We start from the raw sequence: 27,103 nt of genomic DNA, 5'->3' as shown, positions 1-27,103 counted from the left end.
TGGAGGTTCATAGATGAGAGAAACACTGAGACCCTACCCTAGCCTATAAAAACATCATGTAAGGAAATGTTTAAAATGTAGGTAAGCTCCGGGGCTTCCTTTAGGCTAGATGTCAAACTGAAATGCCTGCAGAGGCCCAGCTGACAACATAAATGAGTGATTTTGGCTGGATGTGAAACAATTTGGGTTTGGGGGGGTGCAGTGCTGTGGGCTGTTTCCAGCTAGAGAGTGCACTCCTGTTTTAAAGGGACAGCCAATTGTGTTCCCATGCAGAAATGCAGGGCCAGTCTGGCCAATACTGAAGATTTCTCAGGAAAAGCCAGAAAGCTCAGTTTTTGGGTAAAATCCCTCAAAAGGACTGTGCAGGCCAAATGGACCCAGCCCAGTTTGCTGTCTCCCACTTAGCCATGTGCAGAGCTGTCCCAGAGAGCAGGGCGCAGTGCCCTTCAGAATCATTCTTTTTCATCCTCTGCCACAGCTTTCCTCGTCCTTTCTTCTCCCCCAGCCCCCTCTGGCCCAGGCTCGGGTTCAGCAGATGTTCCAGAGGAACACAGAGCATCGGTCATGGGCTCAGTATAAACAACCTTGAGCAACACTACTCTGGGGTAAGCACCTCACTGTAGACTTGCAATTTTTTTAAAAAGGCAATATTTATGATTTTCTTCTTTCAGGGGAGAGCTGTATCCATTTGGTAAGCACTTGGAGGCTGGCATGGGTTAGCGCTGTATGAAGATGCACAGTAGAGAACTCCATTCTGCAATGAGTGAAAACAGCGTCAAATGCCATGTGAAAGTCACTGCCAGAAACATTACATTAGTGTTAAAACTGGGTTAAAAAATTCTAAAGGAACCAGTGGGCCAGCCATTAAAAGACCTGCGTGTGACCCCTCTATCTTTCTCTCCTCTCTTTTTTTAAAGATTTTATTTAATTAAGGGTGCTTGGGTGGCTCAGATGGTTAAACATCTGCCTTAGGCTCAGGTGATCTCCTGGTCCTGGGATTGAGCTCCAGGAGTCCCATGTCTGGCTCCCGGCTCAGCAGGGAGCCTGCTTATCTCTCTCCCTCTGCCCCTCCCCCCCGACTCATTCTCACTCTGTCTCAAATGAATAAATAAAATCTTTCTTTTTTTTAAGATTTTATTTATTCATTTGACAGAGAAAGAAAGAGAGCAAAAGTAGGGGGAGCGGCAAGGAGAGGGCAGGGGAGAAGCAGGCTCCCCGCTGAGCAAGGAGCCATGCAGGGCTGGGGCTTGATCCCAGGACTCAAATGATTGAGCCACCCAGGCACCCCTTCTCTCCTTCTCTTAAAGAGATAATGTGAATATCAGAACAATAAATGCAGACAGACAGTGCCTTACCATATTTAAAACACTGCCTATGATGTAGGCGTCAGGAGCTGAAGGTTAAGAATGTCAGCCGAGGGGAGCACATGAGGAGTTAATGAGAGATGGGTAACAGAAGGAATGAATGGGATCCGAGGAGAAGGTTCGAGTTACCCCCAAGGAGAGTCTAGAAAAGGGAAGGAACAGACCATCAGAGGACATGGCATGTGTTTTGGAAGAGATGACCCTGGAATGCAAAATAGGAAAGTCAAAAGTCAATAGGGGATGATGGACAACAATGAGGTGGGAAAGGATCCGGGGTTATGCTATAGATATATGTAAACATGCACAATGTTATACTGGAAAATGGCTAACCACTGGCCCTCCTGGGGTGGGGGGGAAGCCTTGATTTGTAGCATTTGCTTATCATGCGATATAAATACTCCCACAGTGACTAGTTTCAAGCTATCGACGTGAAGGCGTTGAAAGCAGAGCCGGGAAGGGATGTGCACGGTTGGGCCCCCGCAAGGTGGAAGGTAAGGAAGGGGACATAACGAGGTCCAAGGAAACTCAAGATCCAGGAGTGCCTCAGCTATGAGGGGTAGCGACGTCTAAAGAGTGGCTCGAGGAGTGATGGCAGAGGTCCTGAAGCCGGAGAGGTGCACACAGAGATTAGAAGGAGCCCTCCAGCTAGGAGGGCGACTGTGGAGAAGGGGTTGGAGGATAGAGTTTATGATCTAGGTCCTGAAGCCATGGAGGGCAGTGTGACATTGGCTCAAGGTCAGTAATAAAAGTCACGGGATGTTATGCTCCATCGTCCATTGCCAGTTATTGAGCATCTTCTATGGGCATGATGCTGTGTGGACTCTAAAGACAGATAAGACAACATTCCTATCCATTTAGTAGGGAGATGAGGCCTGGACACACGAAATACAGTGTCATGTGACTGGTACATGTGAGGGACGCTATAGATTAAAAGATGAGGCTCTTAATATTAATAATAGATACCACCTATCTGAGCCCTTACAATGTCCCCAGCATTGTTAGGTACTTTACCTACATTCCTTTTAATCTTCAGAACAATACATTTAATAGACGAAGAAATGGAATTAGAAATTTTAAATAACTTATTCAAGTTCACACATCTGGCAAGTGGCAGAGTCAGGCTTGAAACCCACATCTTTCTGATGCCAAAAAGCCTGTCCCCCAACCACTGTGCATACTAGCCCCCCCCCTTAAAGACAAGGCTCTGATGGAGATGAAGGAGAGTGTAATAGGAGATTTGGAGTTTCTTTTTAAAAAATTACTCAGCTTGCATATTCCTAAAGAGTCAATTCATGTTAAGAAATAATTTCCCTTGTGCTCGCATGTGACATGTATTTTTAGGATCTGCTGTTAGCAAGTGTATTTTTGTGTGATTGAGTGGGAGAGTGGGAAAGTTTTGCAGAGCTGTTTAAACCAGAATGCAGGGGGCACAGCAGAGACTTTAAAATCTCTGTCATCTAACGTCTTGGAAAAACCACAAAGAGACGTGTTCTCAATTTATTATTCTATGTACATCCCCAGATGAATGACTAGTTAAAGGTATTGTTAAAGCATTTTAAATGACCCACTTCCAGCAGCGAACAAAATCACTTACTGTGCCAAGCCAACTGGCGTTTCTGAGATTATAAAACCACAAAGTGAGGAAAACGTTAAAACTGCTAAAGAAAAATGATACACAATAATGGAGAAGGATAAAAACTGAGCTTTATTGTCTGCATAGGCAGATGGCTGACCACTAGGTGGGCCTCAGTGTAATGTCCAGGGTAATTGGCTGCTGGGGTTTTTCTGGCGAGGAAGCTTCAGACTTCAGCTTGGTACACAAAATCCTGGCGCATTTCTTTCCTATGTCCTGCTCCCTGCCTTCTCCTCATGACTAGATCTGACAGTTGATCCCAGCAGGCAATTGAAAACAGAAAGTTACCTTTATCTTAAAATGCTATTCTGGAAATAACGACATGAAAAGTAATTAAGGACCGGATTTCCTATCCACCATTCTCTTCTGCATGTACAATTACCCGCAGATATAAAATTGCCTGCTTTGATAATTATACCCTCCAAATGAGGGGCAAGTGGCTAATTATGCCCACATGTGGCCGATTGCACTCTCCATTAGCCAATTATGTGCACGATTATTTGTGCACATAAATAATTGTACTCATGGAAAATAGCCGACCGCCTTTCAAATGCTCCTGCTTTGAGTGGCTGATGGAGCGACTGTCACACTGGAAATGTGTGTGAAAGAGTTGGGAGTGAAAGAGTATCAGATACCAGGAAACGCACAAAGGACCAGAGCTTGCGGGTGACGCTGAAGCAAATGGCAGTGGGAGTCCAGGAGAGCAGGAAGGACCACAGGACGGAAGGGTGAGCCTGTGGGTGATGAAGGTGCTTCCGACGTTGGCTGAGTGGCTCACGTGTGGTGACCTTGGGCAAGTCATTAACCTTCCCTCCTTCCTACTGGTTCTGCATACACAATGAGGATGATAATAATGCCCAAGTCCCAGCTCTATTGTAGGATGGATCCGACAATTCAAAAGGATTTGCAGTCTACTTCGGATAAAAGCATTACGTAATATGAGGCATTACGATGTGGATCAGCACGTTTCCAGTTGCCAAGGAAAGGTAATGACCCTCCTTAGCAAACCAGGACCTCTGGCTTGGAGGGAAAGGAGGTGTGATAAGGACAGGAAGCTTGATCCCCCAGGGCACTGATGAGACACCAGAGAATGACGTAGTCATACAGAATTCATTCATTCATTCATTCATTCACTCCTTCAACAGACAAGAGTCAGCCTTTCACATGGAGCTGCTCTGATTAGTAAATGAGGGGAACTTTTACTTCACGCCTAGGAAATCTGGCATGGGTTTTTGCAGTTTGATTGGCAGGCAAACTCAATGCCAATGAATGCTGTGAGGTAGGGTCACTTTTAACAACGCAAGAACTGCGGTTTTCATGCCAATACTAACAAGCAGTAGATGTCACAGTGTCAAGGGTAAGGCCAAGAGGTAAGATAGCAGCTTTGCTACCTGCCTGTGCTCCCATCTTCCCTTTCACACACAGTAGGAGAGTGTATTCTGCCTCGTGGGGGGAAGGAAAAAGATTCCCAGAGGCAAAAATGCTGTTAGTTTTGAAAGAAGAGGTGTTTGCCAGATAGGTGGGACATAGGGGGATGTGGTCATATTGTAGGAAACCAAGGTATAAAATTGCCTGGTCTAGGGTTAAATGTGTGGACTCTGAAACCAGACTCTGCCTGGGTTTGAATCCTGACTGTGTGATTTGAGCAACTTACTTAACCTCTCTGTGTTTCTGTTCACTCTTATAAGATGGGGATTATAATAGACTATGTCATAAAGTTCTGTAAGGGTCCAATTAATACATATATAAATAGAAGTATTTAGAGCAATGACTAACACAGAAGAAGCACTATCTGGCATTATTTTAATTACTAGACTAAAAATAGACCAAAAAGTCCATCCAAGAAAAGCAATACTAGTGGTTCTCAATCTTTAGTATGTCTAAAAATCACATGCATAACAGCAGATAAAGCAAATTCCTGGGTTCCATCCTCAGAGATTCTCACTCACTAGGTTGGGCTAGAATCCAGGATATCTTCACTTCAAACAAACATCTCCCGAATCCCACTCCATGTGATTCTGATGCAGGTGATCTGCAGACCAGGCTTTGAGAAATAGAATCACACAGAAGTGGCTCTGACCACATCCCATTTCTTACCTGGCATATCTAACACGTGAGAAGGAGATTCTAAGGCCTTGTGTTGAAGGTCTTTTTCTGGGATTTCTGCTTATAAGAGCCTCTTCAGGAACAGGCAGTGAGAACCCAGAATGGCAATAACAAGTCTCCTCCAAAGCAGAACTGTGTCTGCGCTGTATGGTCAGATGGGCACACCGGCAGCTTCCTCCTCTAACTCTTCTGTGTTTTCAGGAGACGGGATTTAAAAAAAAAAAAAAATTAGTGTTTTTATTATGAGATGAATCTCATGTCTCTAATTCTATAAATAAGGAAACCAAAGCATAAACATCTGCACTTAGGGGAACAAGTTACCAAAGCCAGATTGCTCCCATCTCTGGGTGATTCCCAGCAGTGGGAATGAAGGTGGACTTGCCCACAGTGCAAAATATTGACCTGTGGCTGGAGGCTCTGCATTTGCCAGAAAGAACTCGTTCTGCCTGCGGTGCGTCAATGCTTAAGGTAAGCGGTTCTTCAAAATGCTGGTTTTGAAAGCCTGGCTTCCCTAAATAGGAACATTCTAATGGTAGCAAAAATGAAAACGTCTTCTGAGTTGAAAAGGGACCCGCGGCATAATGATTATCACACACTCCTCCCCCTGGGCGATGAGCAGATGGCTGGCTGGCCTCCACCCCCAGGGGCCGAATGTTGAAGCAATCGTAGACAAGATACCAGGCATACGGGACACTTTTCAGAAATATGTTGTTGGCATAAAAAGAAATAATTGATTCATGATAATAAAAATGTTGTACTTAAATACTATCCCCCAAAAAGAAATTTGCTCTCCCCATATCTACATATTGAATCTTCATGAAGACACGTTCCCCTAAAAACCCACTAGTGCCAGAATGTGTGTTATACTTTGTGATGTATTCACACAGATCTCATAGACCTGGTCAGGAATCATAGATAGTAAAGGTCATCTGCTCCCTGCCTAAAGCCTGAACCCTCTGCATTTCATCCCTAAGAACAGCCTCTCCCCTCTGCTGGAGGGTGGATTTAGCGGCCTGCTGTCCTCAGCCCTGCTCTAGCTGACATTTTCATCCCCGGCTTCCAGATGAAAACATCAGAGGCATGCTTATCTGGAAAGAGCCAGTCAGGCCGGAGGGAGGGACTGAATCTAACAAGATGATATGTGATAAGGATAATCGTGAAGCCGAACTCCAGACCGGAGGAATCGAGTAGCACATTTTTGAGAACAGTGGAGATGAACTCTGGTGGCTGGGCACTTCTCTGTCTCTCTGTCTGCCAGAGAAGCCCATTCCATCTGGATGGCTCAAACTGTTGGAAAGTTCTTCTCCACATGGTGCTCATGTACCTTCAATCCATTCTTGCGGTGGTGGGGGGTTTGCTCGCCCCGGCTTCCCCTATCTCTCCCTTATGTGTTCCCCTTCTGCCTTACCCCCCTCCTCCTGACTAATGAGTGCCAGCCACCCCGGGGCCTTTTCTCTGGTCCTTAATGGACCAAACCCATTCCTGCCTCCAAGTCCTTACACCTGCTGTCCCACCTCTTGGCAAAGCTGCCTCCTTCCCGTCCTTCAGGACTCAGCCCAGATGTCTCCTCGCCCAGGGTCAAGTGAGGCCCCCCCTTCGTCTCACTCTCTGTACCCTGTTAACTCCCTTCTAGCACTCACCAACATTTATATTTGCTTAAAAATGTAGCTATTTGTACACTCTCTCTCCTGTCCCCCTCGTTCACTGCAAGTCTTCATAAGCTGGTAATTTGGGCGCCTGGGTGGCTCCGTTGGTTAAACGACTGCCTTCGGCTCAGGTCATGATCCTGGAGTCCCAGGATCGAGTCCCGCATCGGGCTCCCTGCTCAGCAGGGAGTCTGCTTCTCCCTCTGACCCTCCCCCCTCTCATGTGCTCTCTCTTGTTCTCTCTCTCTCAAATAATAAAAAAAAAATCTTTAACATAAGCTGGTAATTTAAACTCAGTTCATAGATACCAGACCTGTTACTCCAGATAATTATATATCATTTATGGTCCATCCTGTGTTGATGAGTTTATTTTAATTGTATTAGGTATGAAGAGAGCAAGGGTATTTGTTCACTTGTTCTTACCTAGGGATATATCTAAAAAAGATTTAAAGTAGACATTTTGAGGGCCAAATATGTGTGATGACAAGGCGATCTTCTGTTCCTAGATATCTAGCCCTTCCAGCTCACTGTCCCGGCCTGGGCATGTCAGGCCTCGGGTCCCCTTCAGACCATGTGGTCTCTGGAGCTGTGGCTCTCCATGGTTGGCAGGTGGCACCTGAGTCGGCCACAGGGATGGGATGCCGGTTGCACGGGACCGGGTCAGTCCTGACCTGGTCAGCGGGTCGGAGCTGTCGGGAGCCGAGGAGGTGGGTAGCTGCTGCTGTGAACTCCCTTCTCCCGAGACTGCCAAATGGCCATCAGACAGTGTTAATGACTTTTGATTTAGGTTTGAACAGAGCAGTCCCTTGGGCCATTTACTGTGCTGTATCATCCTTTCTGGAAAGTGCTCTCTAAGTAACTGCCCAGCAGACTGAGGAAATAAAATGCTCACAGAGGGGGAAAGAAAAAAACAAAACACAGAAAGCCTGACTTTTCGTAACACGGTGTTTAGGTCTAGAACTGGATCATGAAAGGGGCTTAAATTTTCTGTAATCATTGCAGAGAACACTCATTTATCCCCTCCCTACCCCTCACACCTGCCTGCCTCTGTCTCTCCATCACACACACACACACACACACACACACACACACACACACACACACACAGAGTCATTGCCAATAGTAATAGAGTTGCTTCTTTACCTCTTGGAAAGAAACCTCATTTTGATGAAGACCGTGCTGACTAGCCTGGCTCGTAATTGTGGAGACAATGCTTTATGCCGATATCTTTGCACAGCTGAAGGGCCTGGTGGAAGCTGTCCTCTAAACAAAATAAGATAGAAAGATTCCTGCCAAGGGTTGGCAAAACTGCAGTCTTCTCTCCTCTCCCCAATGCTCACAGCTTCGGCGGGGGGCAGGGTGGGGTGGTGACGAGCACGCGTGGGCAGGGTCCCCTGAAGGGAAGATGGGGGAAGAAATATATGTGGAAGTCAGGCTGGCTGACAGAAAGAATCTACCCCCGCTTTGGTAACTGCTCTGAAATAACTTGGCAGAAGTTCATAAGGACCTACTGCAGGGACTAGAGGAAGCCCTTAAGGCTGAGACATTTATCCCTACACAGACTCTTGAGAATGTACCCTGCACAGTGGTCCGTATTCTTACTCTGACAATGCTAAAGAGAAGGACTGCAGGTCATGTCTCTCCTCCCACGATTATGACAGAAGGTGACATCTTCTGAGGGTTCACCATGTGCCAAGGGCTGATCGAAGCGCTTTACTGTATAATCACATCTAGTCCTCACAGTTATCAGAAGGGAGTGGGTATGGAGCAAAAACCAATAAGGGTGTCCAGGAATTGCTACCCTCTCTGGGCCCCTGTAAACATAGTAATTGTGTTTTCTTCTCCAAATGCTATGCATTGCTTCTATTGCTGAGGTATTCACTGTAGAAAGAAGACATAATAGTAATGATGTAAAAGGGTGCTGGTCAAGACAGCATCCAACTGCGGTGCTCACTGAAGGCTGAACCCAAAACTCCAGCTTCTCGATCATCCCAGGATGAAGATCGCTTGGTTCAAGGACAAGCCAGGTAAATGGCTACTCTTCCTTATGTAAATGAGCAGCCTTCCAGAAAAGTGTGAAGAGATCTTTGTATTTTCTGGGATACAAAAATCTGCCTCACTCTTTGGGTAAAGGGTGGTGGGTAAAGGTCACCCAGATAAGGGAGCCCAGTACATCTGGTTCTGTAAGGTAGCAGACACTGAAATGAGATCCACACTTGGAGCCCATATGCCCCTGGCTCTGTGCATGAACTGCAAGAGCTAATCACGAACAGCTGTAACTTTGGAACAAGTGAAACATCCTTGGCTAAGGTTGGCCCCAACAGAGAGGGCTCTCGTCCTGTAAACCCATTGCATGTGTGCTTTCCTCTAGGCTGGAAAAGGCATGAGCAGACGAGTAAAAAGGCATCATGAAAGGGACTGTGACCTCTTGTGGAAATGGCGGTCTAGGTAGCCTCCGTTTCCATTTGGCATTGGAAGAAAAAGGACCCATCTTTGTGCTCAGCAAAGCCTCAAAGTTCTTGGGAGAAGGAAGCCTTACAGAGGAATGGACTGCACTTTCTGGGGTGTTGACGAGGGAGAGAGGAAGGGCAAGTGCTGCTTCAGGCAGTCATTCAGGAACCTGGCTGATAGCTCATCTGCCATTTTTAACATTTGGTTTCCAAGGTTATTCCGGTCATTGAAGTCTCTACTCCAGTCCACGTGAAAGAGGATGGCTTGGAGGAGCGCAGATGGGAATTTTTATGGGCCAGACATGAAATGTGCATATACCATTTCTGATCATACCTAACTAGAACGGGGGCTGAGAAATAGAGCCCCAGGAAGCAGATTTTGTGGATAGCTAGCAGTTTCTGCCACCTAAGACAAGGGGGATCCAAAGCAATTAATTAGAAAAATATAATAAAAAATGGTGATGGCTCACATTTATTCAAAACTGACTATATACCAGGTAGCTCTCTAAGCGTTTGCATGGATCAACTCATTTAACCCTGACAATGGCCCCGTGAAGTCAGTGCTGTTATCATCCCCATTTTATAGATAAGGAAACTGAAGTCCGGAGGGGGTTGAGTAGAGAAGTGGTCATAATTGTGCCCTCAGGCTTTGAGCAGTTCCCACAAGTATCACCTGGCATCTGATGTGAGAAATGCTCAAACAAGGTGGGAACAAGGAGCAGAAGGGCACTGAGACTCAGTTGCCCGGTTGGGGATGGATGGATGAATGGGTTGGTCTTGAAGTTTGATAGAGAAGCTGATGCTTGACAACTTTTGTGGAGCCTTGAAGGGTAAGAGGGACATCACTGGAGAAACTGGTGGGTATGGCAGGCAGGAGGCAGAGGAAACCATACCACCCCCACAGAGACATGGGAGATACCATAGCATGTTTAGGGTCTTAAAGGATAATTCTTTTAAAGGTAAAATCATGGCCTCATGCAAATATGAAATGAACACATGTCAAGATTTTTTAAATTTATTAATTAATGAGGGAACCAGTAAGATGTTACAACTAGTTCAAAGGAGAACTCAAAGAACCACGCAGGAGGCAATGAGGAATGCCGAAGTGAGCTTACAAGTAGATGCAAAACGGGTTTATCCACAGAGTGAGAATCAGCTATATTCCACTAGACATGATTCCGGTGCATTTCCATGCATCATTATCAATTTTATAAAACAGGCAGAGTTGTAAAAGAGCTCAATGACAATGAGAGGCATGACTAACCCACAGGGTGTGCTAGACAAGATGCCCCCGATTTATTTTTTTTTCTCATTTCAAAGTCTTTCACAGTTTTTTTTCTGATAGGGACTATCAGTGATTCCGTGTGGCAGGAGGCGAGACTGTAAAGACAGTGGAGCCCAATTTTAAGGGGTAATAAAAGTCATGCAAAGGCATATGGACACCATCCTGCTGGTCAGTAAGTCTCACACTATTAATAGGGTGGATGAGACACCTGTCGAGCTTGTTCTCATGCAGTTCTCAGGCCCAGCTCCTAAAGGGTCTGATACACTAGGTTTCAGGTGAAGCCTGATAATGTCAGGTGTATAAAAAGCCACCCAGGTGATTCTAATGCACTTTGAGAAACATTCATGGAACTAGTGGAGAGCCATTGAAGGTTTCTAAGCAGGGTAGAAACCTGAAGACATCTATGTTGGAGCAGAGGAAATTTGATTAGGAGGAAGAGAAACTTGATGGTCCTAAAAGACTGCAAAGCAATAGCAAGAACAATTCACATTTGAGTGCTGATGGTGGCCCCTGAATGTATAAGGCACGTGGCATGTTTTAGATATGAGAGCAGACTGAACTAATTCAGTGTCAAGGGGAAGAAAGGAGGGAGCAGAATTAAGAGAGATTTTCACTACAGCCTGACAACTCCACCTCCTCCCAAATTCAGACCCAATGCTGCACCCGTGGATATGCATCCAGCCTCTTCCTGGGCCCACAGGGACTGGCCTAGGTGCCTGATAGATAGGGAGACTTCCCACCAGTATAAAGTCTGGACTTCAGAACCCTCTGGATGTGATTCATGCTTTCTAATAATAATGAAGATCTGGGCCATAAAAAGAATCCAAGTTCCTCAACTCATATAGCCGCTCATCATTTGGAAGGGGTAAAACACTGTCACTACTTTCAGTCATCCGTGAAATGAACATTCTGGGGAAATACAGTGAGTTGATGCACCACCCTTGAGCAGGGGGCAAAATGAATGCTCAGCGGAGATACTTGGTATTTTAAGAGGATGGCAAAGGGAAGAATAGTGGGGGTGGGGCAAAAACTGAAATAGATTTCCCCCAATCATCTATTACAATAGAAGATAATTAAATTATAATCTTAATTGAGTATGCATTCGTGGGTCCCCTATTATTTGAATTGCCTCCCAACTGTTCATGTACAAATATGATACTTTGAACCGAAGCTATTTTAATAAAACATCCATTTTCAGAAGCTGTAATAGGTTCTCCCAGGTCAGATTTGATAAGCTATAAAGAATAAATGCCAACTCATATTTTTCTGTGGTAATGGGAAATAAAGAGAAATGAGTGGTTCAAACCAGTAGTTTAATTTTAGACAAGAGTTTGACTCCTTCTCTCCTGTCCTTTCACCGAAGCTGTTACCAAGTAACCAAGCTGGTTGGCTTGAGTCTCCCTGTTCAGCGTTCACCCTTCCTCCCCCCGACCCTCTGTGCAGACACTTTTCATCTGTTAAATGAAAGAGTGGTTGTATAAGGGGCTATCCTGAGCTAGGATTCCTGAGGCCTACGTTCTGATTCTCTCTTGACTGCTAAATCTGTGAATGACCTTCAGCAAGACGCCTAAGGTCTGTGTAGGACCGCAGGCTTGTCATCTCAAAGGTGGAGTTGATGATCCCGTCTCTTTCTTGAGCTCACACTGAGAAAAAGATTACATGACAGCAGTTATTGGAGAGCCTCATGGAAAGATGTCTTATAAATATTATAATTAATGTTATCATGAAGTATTGCTTTAGTGCAGATCTCCCAAGTATAAATATCAGTGGAGTAAGAAGTCAGTTTTCCCCGAAGCAAAACTGAAATTTGAAAATGCAAGTTAGAGGAGCTTATTTTGCGATGGATGATTCCAGAGGTTCTGCAACACGTGTGATTTTTTTTCTACATGACTACTGATGACAAATTTTGACTTAAAATTTCTTGTTTCTAGGTCTGTCCAGAACCTTAATAATAAAGCCCCATGGGAGGGTTCTAAAATATTTCATATAACAGTTTTCCTGACCACTGAATTTTCCAGATAATATCAGTCTATACAAAAGCTCAGCACCACTATGTGTTTGTCAATTGATTAGAAGAAAATATACATTAATTATTATAAATGAGAACATTAATTTATTATATGTAATAAACATTTACAAATATATACACAGTATCATCCTTCGGCTAGTTTAGAGGTTAGAAGAAACTAGTGCAATGTATTGCAGTGGACAGAGGACAGGACTAGGAGTCAGGACACCCGGGTTCCTAGGAAGCACTTAATAAGGCTGCATGGTACAGCTTAGGGCTATTCCAACAGCGGACCAGCCTGGCATCATGGGTACCTGCCCAAGGAGCTTGTTAGAAATACAAAATCTTGGGTCTGACCCTAAATCTACTGAATCAGAATCCCTGAGTGTGGGCTGTAAAATCTGTATTTTAGCAGGCTCCTGTGGCATTCTGATGTACAGTAGAGTTTGAGAAGTACTGTGTAGTTGATCCTGACTTAGACTTACCAGGGATGTGACCTTGAATAGTTACATAATCTCACTGAGTTCGATTTTTCTCATATTTAAAATCTGCTCAAAAATGTCTACATTATAGGTTTGATTAGAGGATTAAACAAGAGGTTGATGTCTGGTCTAAGGCTGACATTTAATAAATGGTAGTTTCCTTGCTTCTCTGCTCTTCTGTAGACTAGCTGGTTAGGTGTGAGCAAATAATGAAGCTGTTCTCTGTTTAGTTTCTTCATTTGTAAAATGAGGGAGACATCCATTATATTCTGTTCACGAAGTGGTTACAAAAATCATTTGAAATTATGTGTATGACAGCTCTTTGTACACTTTTTTTTTTTAAGACTTTATTTATTTGACAGAGAGAGACACAGCGAGAGAGGGAACACAAGCAGGGGGAGTGGGAGAGGGAGAAGCAGGCTTCCCGCCGAGCAGGGAGCCCTATGTGGGGCTCGATCCCAAGACCCTGGGATCATGACCTGAGCTGAAGGCAGACGCTTAACGACTGAGCCACCCAGGCGCCCCTCTTTGTACACTTTAAAAGGATTAGACACATCTAAGAGATTAATGGGCCTGGGTTGGTGATTTTTAAGCTCAAGAGGGTAATAAGATTGACCCTGTTTTGTGTCCACATAGAAACTCTAAAGAATATGCACATTTGCAACAGAGGTGTCATCCAGGGAAGGTGATCTGTTCATCCAAACTAGTCCCCACAGATTGGGCTTCCAGTGGTATGCTGGAGCTGGCCCATACCAGCTCATGAGGGCCAACTGTTAAACCTTCAGGAATCTTGTAAATTGGTTGTTTAAACCAGTCACTGTTTAAAATTAAGTTATATAAATGAACTTGTAATAATATTAAATAAATTTAAAACAAAGGTAATAATTACTCCACACTCTTCCCTTCATAATTATTTTACCACCTATACCTTGAGTTTATTCACGTTGCTTGTATACATATGCAACAATACTTCATAATGTGTGCTGTCTCCTCACTCCAGAGAGACTGACACTGGGCCAGTAGCTTGAAATTGGCCATGGTGGAAGTGTATTTGCACCATGGAGATAGGCCAATGCTACAAATCCAGGTTGTTGGTTTTTTCTTTTTTTCTTTTTCTGGAGAGCTGTCAAAAATTTACCAACACACCCACTGGTCTTACCTTTGTTAATTTACCACAGCTCAAGTTCTGACTCCAGCCTTAGAAACTGAGATTTGTCAGCATGCTGAGAATAGAACCATTTCTATGGGAAGGACTCATTACCCAGGCTCACAGACTGATATATATGCAATCAGAATATCCATTTATTAATTTACAGCAAGGAGAGTTGCCATAGGACATACCCCAGGGAAGGCAAGAAGAGCTAGTTACACATTTTCAATGTTTAATGACTTTAGGCCAAGATGCCGTAGAACATCCTTCTCCACAACAGGGACACCGGTTGACTTAAGGGAGGGACAAGCTGAGTCCTTGGGCAGGGTCATTCTCTCCTTTGGACTTTAGATGGGCACTATCCTCTTTGCCCAGGGACTCTCCTTCCTTGACATGATTATAGTTGACTTTGCCTTTCTGCCCTTACTGACGAATTCATCCTTTCTTAACACATGGCAATGATTCCAATCAGATCATAGTCAACACCTGGCAGCTATTTTTCAATCTTCAAGGCACTGTCTTTCAAAGACAAGTCAGGGACCATATGCATCAGGATCATTTGAATGTGTCTTAAAAATGCAGATACTCAGGCCTTCCCTACAGCGGCTACATCAGAATCTCTGCCAGCGGGGCCTAAGAATCTGTATTGTCAACAAGCTACTAGGCGATCTCTATACACACTACAAGTGTGACAACCACTCCTTGAAGTTTCTTTGCACATTTCCACTCAATACATAAAAATACTAATTTCTGAATTTTACTCCCAAGACACTTGTAGCTTCAAGTTCCTGGGGGCACCACATTGCAGTCCCCCATACCACTCCTACCACATCCGTCATGAGAGAGACTGCACCAGACAGTGTGGCTATATTAATACAAATTCACCCCCATTCAGGAAAACTAAGTTCTAATCCTGACTTCTGGCCAGTAGCCACCTTTTCAGTCCCTTTCATTAAGGCGCACCCATTATTATTACCTCCTGATGGCAGAGTGAGCAGTGCAGGAATGGAATTTGTTCTATGTGAAATCTAAATGGATACAGATGGAGGTGCATGGGTTTTGCTATCATCTCTAAGAAGCAAAAGGAATAAACTTTGGTGAGTAGCACATGATCAGAATCATTCTAGCTCAGTGGTTCTTAACCAGGAGTGAATTGGACTCCAGGCAACAGTGGCAATGTTTGGAGACACTTTTGGGTGTCACAACCCGGGTTGGGGGTGGGTGAGGGGCTGCTACTGGCATCTAGTAGGTGGAGACCAGGGATGCTGATAAACATCCTACAAAGCACCGAACGGTCCCCCCAACAAAAAATTATCCAGCCCCGGATGTCAATAGCTCTAAAGTTGAAAAATCCTGCTCAAGCTTCCTTTTCTCTTTTACATTCTAGTCAATTGTTGTCCTTTCAGCTTTAGGATTCATCCAACAGCTTCTTGCCCCTGCAGTTTCTGGAGAAGTTTTAAAGGGCTGAATCATTTTAATGTCACAAGAAAAAAATAAATTCACAGTAAAGGATGGGTCATTTTGTTTAATGCTGTTTTGCCTTTCACCTAGCAGGAGCTCAATAAATATTTTTTTTAATTAAATGGATGAATAAATTAAAACATTACTTTCACATGTGTTTTAATAAATAACAGGAAGATGGCTTCATATACATATATAACTTGTCCTGGTATTTGAGTGCATCATCAAATGCAGGCTACATGCTTTTCCCCTTTGAATGAATCCATAATAATGCTCTTTAAAAAAGAAAGCAAAGTGGCTGTGATTTCCTGAGAGTGTAATGCGATTAAAAGCCAGCCCTGAATCCAACCCCCTAGATCTATTTAAGGAATTCAAAGAATGTCAGAAAGGCATGTGGCTTCAAGGTTAATGTGTAAAATTCACAGAAACTTGAAAAATCACTATGACTAAAAAGAAAGTATGAGCACTCTGCATGTCTTTAAATTAGAATGACAGCCAAAGCCAGTTAATTATAAAAACAGCTAATTTAACAAGTTTTTAAATTTCCCTCCTGCCCCACCTCACATTTAATCAATATGCCTTAAAGAGAAATAATGAAGAAAGGGGAGCTCTGAACCAAATTTGCTTGATTGTACACACCCAGGTCAAACACTGGGTTTTCTATCTGCAACTTGGGTGCGTCCGTAGTTCACTTAGTCAGGAAGAAATGCAAAGAGAGGAAGAGCTATAACCCCAGAGTCGGACTTTGTTACAGAGCCTGACAACAGCAGTGAGTGATCTGGGAACTAGAGCAAGACGGTAAAGGAAGAGCTAAAGGAACCTCATCATTGTCACACTATAAAATCATGGACTCCTGGAAGTTGACAGCCGATGTGATTAGAAATTTAGAAATACAGTTTTTTTAGTTTTCATCTGAAAAAACAGATGGCCAGAGAGGCTAAATAATTTGTTCAAGAACACAGCACACAGACCACCCTAGAATATAAACCCCTTAGCAGAGCATGCCAGGCCTTTGATCTCCCCAGTCAGAATTAACTAGTATTTTCCAGGGTCTCATGCCTGCCTCTCTTTAGCACATTTGCCAGTCTGACTAGTTTGGGAGTTGTTTCAGTATCTATCCCTTCTAGTGTACCATCATGTCCCCATTCCTCTTCATTTCACAATGCCTTGGACTCAATATATGTTGGTTAAATCAAACTGAGTTGAGCCCAGGTCTGCTGATCAGTCTGGTGCACCGGGAACTGGGATAGCATGTGATTTGTCTTATTTTTTCTTTCTTTTTTTTTGCTCATTTGCTTTTTCCACATGCAGACTTTCTACAAATGTTATTAAAGTCTGATACAATGCTACATCTGGACTCTTGTGATTAGATTTCTCAAATATAGCTTGGTAATCTCTACACATCAAGTTGTTTTGAATTTTTTTTTTCATTCATTAATTTTTAAAGTAATCTCTACACCCAACATGGGGCTTGAACTCATGACCCAAAGATCAAGAGTTGGATGCTCCATGCACTAAGCCAGCCAAGTGTCCCTGTTTTGAATTTTAAAATATAATTGGGTGAAGCTTGGGGGTAGATAAGACCCCCAAATGTATTTTTGTTAATTTTTAATTTTTTTCTTTTGTTCTTTTTAAATAACTTTCTTCTTATTATAATTATAATTCCTGTTCATTATAGAAACCTGAGAAAATAGTAGATAAAGAAAGAAATAAGATAAAAATTACCCATAATTGTACCAGACATTTTTTTTAAGCCCTAGGTAAATGTTAGGAATACAGTATAGCCTCAAAGGTTAAAGTTTGGGGGAGCATAATTGACTTAAGAAATTATCTAGGCTGGACAATTCTTGCTGGGGTAATTTTACAGATGACATTATTGAGAGAATAAGTGACTAGCCCATCTCAGACAGCGAGGATGGGGCTTAGGAGGATATTGGAACTGAGATTTCTAGTTTCCAAGGATAGTCAAGGGGGAAGTGCTAGAAATCTAACAATATCCCTCCGGACGGACATTTATTCTATTACCTCAATAAGCCACATGGTAAGTCATAAGGGGCATTTCATACTTCTAATCTGTCTCTACTGTATTTAGAATCTGATAATACCACTATTAGAATTCATCTCTTTAAGAATAAAAGGAACCGAGGAACTAAAGAGAGGGTTGCAATAATCCATTAATTATATCCGTTAAGCTTCAGTTACAGCTAATAAGGAAGATCACATGATCACGATGCGTGCTTGTTCTGAACAATAAAGAACATGAGGAAAGATACGATTCAGGACAGAAATGTCCTTCAGCGCTATGTAGGTAGTGGCAATGAAAGTCATTAAAAGAAATGATTGAGGTATTTTTAGTAAACAAAAGAATTCACTGCTTACCGATCAGGAAGTGTATTATTAAGATAGTGCCGTTCAGCCTGTTGGAAGAAAATGTTTCTTCATGCTTCTCTCTTTAGCCTAATTCTTATCCTGTCACATTTCAGGCAAAAAAATAAAAGACAAGATTGAAAATGATGGCCCTATTTTATTTGCTTCAAAAGAAACAGGCTGTTGCATTGTGTTTGGAACAGTTTACTCTTGGCCTTGACATGTGAAAGGAAGACCATGTAATTGACTAGGCTGTCTCTGGGGAGGCAGCAAATATAGTGTTAAGAGGAACAGGCGTGAAAACAATGACTGTTTGATAAAAGTAAATAATTTCTGCAGCGAACATGTTCCCAACATATTTTCTTTGATACTGATTTGCTTAATAGGACAATAACAGAACCGTAAGTAACTTGTGGGCATTGCCTTTCTGATATTTTTCTTTTGCATTCTTGAATTTATAATGACTCACATTTGTATTACCTTTGGGTTATACTGAGGACCTGTAACTTTTATTAAAATCTGGAGCCTCCAATACCTGACATATATCTTTATTTCTTTGAAATCTTAGGATTGAACTAGAACATTCTTGTGAACATTGATAGATTAAAATAGGAGTTTTTGTCAACTGAAGACATGAATGGCAGACCACCATACGGGATTAAAAAACAGGTGTTGGGGGGGTTGGGGAGAGGAGGGGGGAAAAACCCTTAAGTAATTCACCCATGATAAGAGTATATAAGGGTGGAAGTTGGAAATCAGGAAGAGAGCATTTTTGGAGAGGGGTGTTGGTTTGCTATGAATGAACCCTGCCCCTCCCCTAGTGGAGATAGCCTAGGGGAGGTCTGTCTATCCCTTTATGCGTGGTTGGAAAGGGCCCTCCACAAAACCACTTCAAGAACCTGCTATGGGAAAACTGTTGCCTGGGGGGCATAGTCCTCAGGACCTTGACTCTCAGCTAAACGGGGAGAGACAGTTGGGCTGGCTGCTTTGATGGTGGAGTCAAGATTACCCGCACTGGACAGCCTTGTGGGGGTCACCGTAAGTCTTGTCTGAGAGGTGCCCCTGGAAGAAAAGAACACAGAGCTACTGAGAAGATGGGGGTCGCTTTGGAGCTGAAGGAGAAGTAACCAACCAATTGGGACTCATTCATCCTGTGGAGAGAATGACACGGCAAGATCCCCAGTGATGGGGGTTGGGGATGTCTCTATAAATGACAACCCTCTGCCCCATAAACACCCCAAAAGCAGACAGTTTTAAACACATGCTGAGTCTTAGAAAACTCATATACTAAATCACCACCAGGATATCTGGCAAGTAAGAACTTCCCCGCTCCCCTTATCTCTCCTTCCTCCTTGTCCTCTAACCCTGGGGACCCCAGCAAGATGAGCGGGAGAGGAGCAGAACCCCTGGGCGGGAAACCAGACCAGAAGTTTGCCCCCCTTCTGCAATTGCAGGTTCTCCCTTGCCACTGGCCCAAGCTGGGGGATGGAAGGAAATGTTCCTTTTAAATTGAGAATATAACGTTATTTCATTTAAAAGCATTTATATATTGGGACTGGATATTTTAATTATTAAACCAAGACTGTGTTTGGTAGCTTAAAGTGATAAGAAGACTTCTTTTTATTACCTAAGAGCATCCAGAAAAGTCGGGGGCCTGCCTGAGTGTTCATGCAGTGACAGGGGAAGAATGAGGTCCTAGGGCAGATTTTATGAGGGTAACCAGAGCTGTATGGACTTGTTTAATGTAGTGCTTCCATATGCAGGTTTGTGTACCATTGGTTGTGCAAGGGGGAGAAAAAAGGGCTGTCTTATATTTTTCCCATTCCTTTTTAGAGAGGAGAGCTCTGCAAGCGTAAAAGCCCAATTCAAAACCCGACGGGTTTATTTGCATATTCAAGTCTAAGACAAATCACGTAAGAACTGAATTATGGCATTCATTATTTCAAGTGACAAGCCCTGTTTTTTTTTTTTTTTCCTTCTAATTTAACAAATTAATTTTCCTTGGAACCTTTTGGTTCACGAAAAGATGACAGCATTGAAGATTAAAGTATGTGGTTCTTCCCAAGATGTTCTCAGCCCCGCAAAGAACTCTGTGCATATTCAGGCTTCCTTCCTCTCCCATAACCTGTATTTCTTGATATTCTCTTTACATTCTGGAAGATTTTTTTAAAAGAAAAAATCTTCTGTGGCTGAAGGACATTTCAAAGAATAGAGGATACAGTTTTAAATCAAAGGAAGTTTCATGATATGACTTCAGTAGCTCATTTGACTTACAGTGCATCCTTTCCTCATGAAAGTGTTAAATAGTTCTGCACAGTGAGGCTGGTAATCTTTCTGCAAAATACAGCGTTGTTTTCTTTTTTTCCTGCCCTACAGAATGTATATTTCAAAATATGAATATCAACAGTTAGAAAATAGTATGTTATATATATAATATATATATAATATGTATGTATTTTTTTTTACTACTTTTTCAAGGTCCTTGAAAACCTATAATCATGAATATTTTCTCTCCTCAGTATTTTTCCCCTCCCAGAAATTTTGAAGTTTCTTTGCATGACAAATGTCTTTTTAAAAATTATTATTATTTTATAGACATGAAAGAGGGTGCTATATCCCCAACCAGGTATAGGAAATTCTGAAGCCCCCTCTTTTTTACTCTGTTTTGCAAAGAGGCCCTTCTCTTTAAGAAAAGTAATTTGTTATTCACAGTTTCCTTGTCCTCATATTATCAAGGGAAAAATTGTAGAAATTTTAAGGAAAGCTCTAGGCAATGTTTTCATCCCTGAATCTTTGGGGAGTTATAAAAACAAACAGATTACTGAACCTACAAGAGAAACAATTGTGAAGTCATTACTTTTAAGCATAAGCAAAATCTCCTCCTGGATCATTAAGTTATAGAAGAATAGAGAGATTGCATTTTGAGATTCTGATAAAGCTAGGTAACTTGTAAGTCAAACAAGTAAAATTTTACAATTCAGAAATATTGACAAAAGTTGAGTATAATATACTTCTCACATTCCAAACATAAAGCTTCCTTCACTGAGCTAATAGAGGTACTGCCACAGTAGATATTTAAGAAAAAATAAATAGAGTGAGTCAACAATTTAAGACTAAGATGTGTTTTTTATTCATTCTCATTCACATAAAATTTTTAAATCATCATAAGAACTTTGAAAGAAGGAGGGGGCGGAGAAATCACCCACTTTCCTTCTCCCCAACTGTCTCCTTCAAATGTGTGCCTTTTCCTCTGATTGAGGCACCCCAAAGAGGGAAGTCTGGGCAGCTCAGTACTGATCAGACCAAAACCACTGATCCTCCAGCTTCCTCAGCTCCAACCTGTTCTCAGCCCTTGACTTTTGGCTTTGTTTTGGTTCAAGTCCTATGACATGATTTGGCTTATCAGACTGAACAGCTTAATGCTCCTCCTTCCCTCGTAATTGGTCTAGCCCTGTGGTGGGCCCAGATCATTCAGAAAACATAGCCATTCACAAGGACCTTGGTAAATTTCCTTCCAATGTTTTTCCAATATCTTTTTCTCCTTCGTAGAGTAGTACACCCACGCACGTATTTGAATATCTTGTGTTTTTCTTTAAATTACTTTTTAAACATTTTATGTCGTGTCTGTAATTGTCACTTTTAAGATAATAAAATACTCTCCAATTGATATATAATAATTTATTTGGTCATTCTGCCACAGTAGTAGACATCTGTTTTTCTTCCTGCTCAGCATCATTCTTTCCTTTCAGGAAATGAATGCCACTCGCCCTTTCTGTGGGATCTGGATGAGACTGCTGATCACAGTGTTTTCATTCTGCATTTTATCTCAGCAAGGGGCAAGCAGATGACCCAAGCCAGGCCAGTTAGATATGACCTCCATATCATCTGCTTAGAGAGTCTTAAGCATGGTGTCACCCCGCTCAAAGTTTGGTTGATAAGCAGAAGGTGACTGAAGCTGGGTCATTCTAACACAGTACCCCAAAGAAAGACTATCCATGTGACCATTATATGAAAGTCCCTGGAGTTACCCTGGTTCCCATCCTTCCTGATGTCATTGATTTGAAGAACTACCCAATCTTTCCAATGTTCTCTTTTGCTAGAGACAGTCAAAATTGCCATCTGTTCTTTGCAACTAAGGAACTCTAAATGATAGACTTGTTGCTAGACATTTTGGTTATTTTTATTATTTTGGATACTTCTGTGATAAACATCTTTGTGTGTGTGCTTGTGTGTGTATAATGGCTTTTTATATATTTTAAATAATTTCCCAGAAGCATAATTACTTAGTCAAAGGATATGAACATTTTTCTGATTCTTAATATAAATTGCTCAAATGTTTTAAAGAGGATTATGTGAATTTACATTTTCTATATTACAGAAAGCATTTATACTAAAAAATACTACAAAAACTGCCTCTCCGTTCCGAAGGACCTTGTAATAGATGCTGTGTTGAATGTACTTGATATAGGAACAGAGTGCTTTCAGTTTAGCTTTAAAATAATTTCACTGGGCTGTTCATAAGATCTTATGGAGTTACGGCAAAACAGGCATATTAACAGAGGTTAATTTGCACCAGACCTAGGCTAGTAAAGAGATTGTGTATTCAACAGCCTTAAATCTGTAATAAAAAGCTGATACTCAGTGGATATTGAATAAACACGTTGCTAGTGTGTTTGCATTATTCCATGAAATCCTCAAAATGACCCTACTGTTATCCCTATCTTATAGGGAAGGAAAAGAAGACTTCGAGAACTTGATTAACTTTCCCAAAGGCTATACTGGGACTAGAACCCAAATCCACGTGCCCCTTAACCCTCATTGTAAAACTATATCCTAGTCATCTGTTCCTACAGAACTTGGGGTCAGAAAGCCAAGTTGGACTCCTGACTCCACCACGTAGTAATTGGATAACCTTGGAAAATCCACTTAATTTCCTTGAGAATTAGTTTTCTAATCTATAAAACTAAAATAATAATACCTACTCTACCTGCCTCATAGGACTTTGTGAAACACGTAGAGATAATGTGGGAAAGTGCTATACAAATGTAAAGTATTAGCATGATGACTTAGAGTTAGTGAACCCCATGGGTAAATACCCCTGACCTCTGTAAGAGGTCATAAAGAACACTGGGGCCTTCGGATACCCATTCCTCTCTTTCTGCCTTGAGTTCTGTCTGAGGCATTTGAGATACACACACAAGCCCAACAGATGAGCATGAAATATATCAGCTGGATTGGGAATGTGGTTTAAGTGTGTGGCCACAATGGGCTTCCTAATACTTCATGACTGAATAAGGAGATTAGAGTTACCCACCCCTCGCTGACCGAGCTGGACCCTTAACGTCTCTCCCATAGGGCAATCTTTTAGTGCCTGACAGTGGAGGAGAAAGTTGGCTGAAGACAGGCTACTCCAAAACACAAGCATGAATGGTGCTGAGCCCACATGGTCAGGTCCTCCTTCCTAAGTAAACAATCACATCATTTGTCCTAGACAAAGGTACTGCGGTGGCATGGAGAAAAGGTCACAAGACTCCCAAGGTTTACTTTTCTGAGAATCTTTATGGGAATATGGAAATATGAGGTTTGAGAGAGTAAAGTTTCCCTAAGCAGTGAAGAAGCTCTATTGGTAACAGGAAAACAAGGACCACAGGGAGTCATTCTTCAACTCTACTGCCTCCCACTTGGCTGAACTGAAGGGAGTCATCTGTGGCCACTACATACAGTTTTGTCAACTTTGTAATTCCACACCCACTCTTTAATTTCTCACCATGTGGCCATAAAACTCCCTCCATATTATTCATTTAAAAAATAAAATGTGTTTCCTCTCCTATAAAATACAGCTCATTGTCAGCACTCTTGCATTGTTTGCTGTCTGATGTAACCCTTTCCCACCACTTGGGCTGCGTGCTCTCTGTGTCTCTGTGGGTTCTATCCAGGTCCAAGTGTGTGCCAGCCTCATTTGGGCAGCAGAAGCCCCATGGAAGGGCACCAGGAGACAAGAGCTAATTGGAGTTTTGTGATTAGCTGCCATGGATGCCTGGTCCTGTCAATAGTGCTCAATAAAGCCACAAGACCAAACATTTCCTTCTGCATACTGATTGCTGAGTTGGATTTCTCTGTGCAGAAGCACTTTCCAGGCAGTCAATTTTAGAAAATTAGTCTTGGTTCTTAAGTGGTTAAAATCCAAGTCTGGAGAATTATTAATTATGGCTGAGAGTCTGCTATGATATTTTTGTCTTAAAACCTTTCCCCAGTTTCTTAGATCCCTGAACCTTATATCTGATTAACTATCTCGTTCCAGGCTCCAAGAGTGATAAGTGCATATTCTACCAGACTTAGGGGATAGGACTTTTAAATGTCTTTCTCCTTGTCCCCTTTTCCTTATTGCCTCCCTGCTAGTCCAGGCCCTTATTCTTCATCTATGCTATTATGATGACCATGAAGGAGGTTTTCTGGGGCTACCCTAATTCCTGTCCATCCAGAGTTCTGTTGGTCAATTCTTTCTTCAGTCCAGTGAACTGCCTTGTCACTATATTTCTATTTTGACATAAGTTGGCCAGAGTCTCCTTGTAACCAAAGGACAAATAAAACACCAGCTTGCAATGATCTGTGTTGGTTTCAAACTTCTCCAGTATTTCCTGTCTAATCCACCTACTGATTTTTAGTAGTTTCTTCCTTTTATTGGGTAATTATCTATTTGCGCGCACATCTTATCTCTTCAAATAAAATGTGGTCTTCTTAAGGGTGTTGGACCATGTTCTCTCCATCTGTAGATGCCTTATAGCACCTAGTGGTGCCTTTCACAAAGAAAGTCCACCATAGATATTGATTGATTAATTACTCCATTTTCTTCTTCTTTATCTCCAGCTCCTCCTTAGTCATATCAATCATCTTCATGGGGGTACCAGAGGAAGCACTTTGCTTTACCTGCAGCTATGGGGTTCTATCCCCACAGTAGCTATAAGAGGACCCAGAGAGGCAAATGTAACCCTGCCCTGGTATCACATCCTCGGCCTTCTGGGGCCCATGGCAAATAGCAGAATGTAGGGGCTTACCGCTTGATCAGCTGCTCTCCATGGAGACTAAGTCCCTAAAGTAAAGGGGCCTGATTAGAGAAAATCATTATTTTATTAAATAGTACCAGTATAAATACTGAGTATTCTGGTGTGTGTTTTTGATAAACACATCTTTGTGTGTGAGAAAAAGAAGAGTAAAAACTAGATTATCATTATTATTATTATGTATGAGTTGTAACACATTAATGTATTATTCAGAACTCTTTGATTGCAAATGACGGACACTCAATTCAAACCAACCTGAGTCAAAAAGGAAAGTATATTGGCTTATGTAATCTTATCACAAACGTGTCAGGGTAGGTGGACTCTCAGGGACAAAGGAATGGGATATGAGGATTAATCCAGTGTGAGTCAACTGCCCATCCCAGAGGTGGTAGTGGTGATACGGAGTCTTAGTAGAGGAAGGGTGTGTGTTAGGGAGGGGGGAGTGCTGAGCAGATAAAGATAAGGGCCAAAAACCATTTTAAAAATGGTTTCCTTTGATGTTTTCCTAAATTTTGCAAATGCTTTCAACCAACAGGGGAAAGAACATGGAGACTACACTAGTGGGTGCTCTTCTTGTATCATGAGCCCCATGCCTGCCTTGAAGAGCTTCCTCATGCCTGTACCCGAGGCTGTAGGTGCCCTGTGAAAAGCTTCTACAAGGCTGCTCCCAAGCTGGGCTCCTCAAGTGGTTCTGTTCCTTCCCTGGTGCTCCACACCGGTGATCTCCCTCCTCTCCTGACCTCTGGGACTGACGGCTTGTTTGCATGGACTGCCTAGATTTTATTTATTTATTTGAGAGAGTGCACCTGCACACATGAGTGGGGGGAGGGGCAGAGGGAGAAGCAGACTCGCCCCTGAGCAGGGAGCCAGATGTGGGGCTTGATCCCAGGACCCTGAGATCATGACCCAAGCCAAAGGCAGGTGCTTAACGCTTAACTGGGGCTGAGCCACCCAGGTGCCCCGTTGCTTTTGTTTTCATTCTGGATGACAAAGTCTTCAGATTATCCTAAACCTGATAAACTGTAGCCTACTGTAGCCAATTGGAGGAGGGGCCAGTTTCCCCCTCCTCCAACTGGGCCATGCTCCTTCACCTTAGCTTAGGTCAAGCACTCCTGGAAAAAGAAAAGGCATGGTTCACGATAGACTTTCTAGAAATGGATTGTTTTTGACATGTTGTGAAATTTATTCACACTTTGGAACCAAAGCATTTCCCACTGAAAGCAACACCAACCAGGCTGCCCCTGGAATGTAAGGAGGCCCAAATATGGGATATTCTGGAGAGCTGTATTTGGGGCATTTAACATATTCTCCAAGAGATTTGCTTAGGGTACAGCGCTGAAATTACCACCACTAGGTCTGTCATGTCCATGGAGTTGATCTCACGGAATGCAGCCTCAGAAGAGAAGCCAGCTCTTTGGTGTGGCCAGCCTTCCTTCCCTCAGAAGTCAGCTGTGTTTTCTGCTGATTCTCCCCAGGAAAGGCAGTGCCTGAATCCTCACACCATCACCAGGCGTAGTAAGTACTCCTGACAGTCCCAGAAAACATCCAGCGCTGGAGCCCCAAAGCTTGCGATAGATTATGAGAGAGAAATGAGAAAGTGGAGTTCTTCAGGTAAACCTTTCTTTTTACAAGTCCCCCAATTTTACTGCATAATTATTTTGAATCCACGGATAATTTGTACAATTGTCCTATAAGTCATTCACACACAATTCCCGCTCATGCCACACTTGCCTTTGTTAATACATACCTATTAATGAGAGCTGGGCTTCTCCAGTGCAAATGCTTTATAGATCTTACGGCTCTCAGCTTACATATAAAGGGATACTGAGTACCACAGTACCAAGATCTTTTATTTACGTATGTAAAGAATTCACCGGATTGGCTGAAATAAACTCATCTGTCAGTTTCTGTACACACTTGTAACAAAGAAGTCATTAGCTAAGGAAAAAAAAATACAATCCGTGCAATTAAAAAAACAGACCGACTTTGCCCAACACAAAAATAAGACAAAAGAAACTGCGTGAAAGACAGTATTTCTTTAATCAGGTCATTGAGAGTCTATTACAAAGTATTTTTTTCTTTACGGCGAG

General features: G+C 42.5%; 1 long non-coding RNA gene across 1 annotated transcript; it reads left to right on the top strand.

Moving 5' to 3' along the window:
- The first annotated feature begins 1,178 nt into the window (after window positions 1-1,178).
- On the top strand, window positions 1,179-23,733 carry LOC145722136 (uncharacterized). The gene is made up of 3 exons (XR_014146185.1): window positions 1,179-5,571; window positions 7,256-8,776; window positions 21,702-23,733. It is a non-coding gene; the product is annotated as an uncharacterized LOC145722136 (long non-coding RNA).
- The last annotated feature ends 3,370 nt before the right edge of the window (window positions 23,734-27,103 follow it).

The sequence above is a fragment of the Leptonychotes weddellii genome, chromosome 6 (genome assembly GCF_054177405.1).
Source record: "Leptonychotes weddellii isolate Sample4059 chromosome 6, ASM5417740v2, whole genome shotgun sequence".
In the NCBI taxonomy this organism is placed as follows: Eukaryota; Metazoa; Chordata; class Mammalia; order Carnivora; family Phocidae; genus Leptonychotes; species Leptonychotes weddellii.
This window is presented reverse-complemented; position numbering and strand designations above follow the sequence as displayed.